At 46.7% G+C, this 2292-nt stretch overlaps 1 pseudogene; it reads left to right on the top strand.

The window, feature by feature from the left end:
- The window catches only part of LOC104998669, a 7881-nt pseudogene that overhangs the window by 3726 nt on the left and 1863 nt on the right, over window positions 1–2292 (top strand).

Below are 2292 nucleotides of genomic sequence, written 5' to 3'. Positions count from 1 at the left end.
CAAATGCAAGCACCTCTGTGATCAAAGGCTGTGAGCTTCACAGTGGTTGGAAAGTGATCTCAAGAGATACATAGCACCCAGAGGGAGACATCAGTGTGGGAATAGAGGGTAGCCAGTTCTTCTCTAATCCACTCCCTCCTTCTATCTGTAGATGCTCTACATGGGTAACATCACCAATGGAACACCCCCTCAGGAATTCCAGGTTATCTTTGACACAGGCTCATCTGACTTGTGGGTGCCCTCCCTCTTTTGCCCCAGTCCAGCCTATTGTGAGTACAGACACCCTGTACCCGGACCATCCTTCACTTGCCCTGCCACCCTGTTTCCATCCTTGGCACCTGATGACACTCATCTCTTGTGTCTGCAGCTACACAAGTTAGGTTCAGACATTACAAGTCTTCCACCTTCCGGCCTACCCAAAACACCTTCTGGGTAGCCTATGGATCTGGGAGCATGAAGGGATTTATTACTTATGACACTGTTCGGGAAACATGTAAAGAGAAGCTGAGTCAGGACTGGCTATGGAGTGACCCCTGCTTGCAAAACAGGTGTGGGACCATCTGTCAGGACCCTTCCTAGCCTAACTCCCATAGGTATTGACCATCTTATCCACAGGATCCTGTCCCTGGGGAGGCAGTGCCCATGGTGACACACAAGCAAACAGATTAGCTAACCCAGGGAGTGGGTTGAGGTGTGGACTTGCAGCTCCTCTGCCCATGAGCAGTTCAAGACTCATTTTGCTGGGAGCGAGAAAAGGGGAAAAAAATAAATCACCTACTTTTATATTCACAGACTGTTCCAGGCAGTTTCAGGTAATACTTGGTTTAATCCTGCAACAACCCCACACAGCAGGTGGTCTGATTAGCTCATGAGACATATGAGGAAACTGAAGTGCAGACAGCAAGGGCCTTGCTGAAGTCACACATGTGGTAAATGGTGGAGCTGGGTTGGGTTTTCAGGACTGAAATTGCTGTAGGGTGTTTAGGGACAGGATAAAAATGATCTGGGGATCCTTGGGGCAGTCAAGGGCTTCAGGTATCCATAGTGGAAACTGGAGGCCGGAGATGTCAAGGGGCCTGATAAATGAGTTCTCACTCTAGGGTGCCTTTGAGAGTCTAATAAAATGTATGGCCTGCCTCCCCAAAGTACTTGAGTAGTTCCCTCCTCTCTCTTTATCTCTCATACACATTTGCACAAATACACACATATCCCCAAAAGTGAATTTCCCAGGCAGCAGTTTCATTGAGCCCTGCAAGAAAGACTATGTTTTTGGATTCTGTCTTCCTGGACAGATGCAGAATTCACAGTACCTTACAGAGAATTCACTCCATTCCTGTCATTAGGTCATAGTGTTGACAGAAAAGGCTACCTTGCTCTCGACTCATTTTGTCCACAAGGGGGCACTAATGGGTCCTGGCCTGACTCTTGGTTACCCCACCTGTACAGAAGCCACAAGGCCAATTTGACTCGCTCAAGTGGTGTTTTTCAGAGGGGCAGATGTTTTAAAATTCACAGCCTCTCACAAATGAAACACAAATTTTCCTCCCAGCATGGTCTAACCGTTTGAGGTCCACCAAAAACACAGCCCAGCCTCAATTCTTCTCTGAGGATTTAATGGCAATGCACCCCTGCCCAGTCCTAGCCCCAATTCTTGTATCTGTAAGTGGAAACACCCTTCTTTCCCACAGATAAGGGACCTTGTAAGTACTGACTAGCTGTTCGGTCTAAGCGTTGTGGAATACGGGTCTGAGGGTGTACCTTTTGATGGCGTCTTGGGCATACCAGACCACCTGACCTGCCTCCTGAGAAATCTGTATGCAGGTCAGGAAGCAACAGTTAGAACAGGACATGGAGCAACAGACTGGTTCCAAATAGGAAAAGGAGTATGTCAAGGCTGTATATTGTCACCCTGATTATTTAACTTCTATGCAGAGTACATCATGAGAAACCCTGGGCTGGAAGAAGCACAAGCTGGAATCAAGATTGCCGGGAGAAATACCAACAATCTCAGATATGCAGATGACACCACCCTTATGGCAGAAAGTGAAGAGGAACTAAAAAGCCTCTTGATGAAAGTGAAAGTGGAGAGTGAAAAAGTTGGCTTAAAGCTCAGCATTCAGAAAATGAAGATCATGGCATCTGGTCCTATCACCTCATGGGAAATAGATGGGGAAACAGTAGAGACAGTGTCAGACTTTATTTTTTTGGGCTCCAAAATCACTGCAGCCATGAAATTAAAAGATGCTTACTCTTTGGAAGAAAAGTTATGACCGACCTAGATAGCATATTGAA

This window comes from Bison bison, unplaced genomic scaffold, assembly GCF_000754665.1.
Source record: "Bison bison bison isolate TAMUID 2011002044 unplaced genomic scaffold, Bison_UMD1.0 scf7180017853216, whole genome shotgun sequence".
NCBI lineage: Eukaryota > Metazoa > Chordata > Mammalia > Artiodactyla > Bovidae > Bison > Bison bison.
Note: the sequence above shows the minus strand (reverse complement) of the source record. Positions and strands in the feature narration are given on the sequence as shown.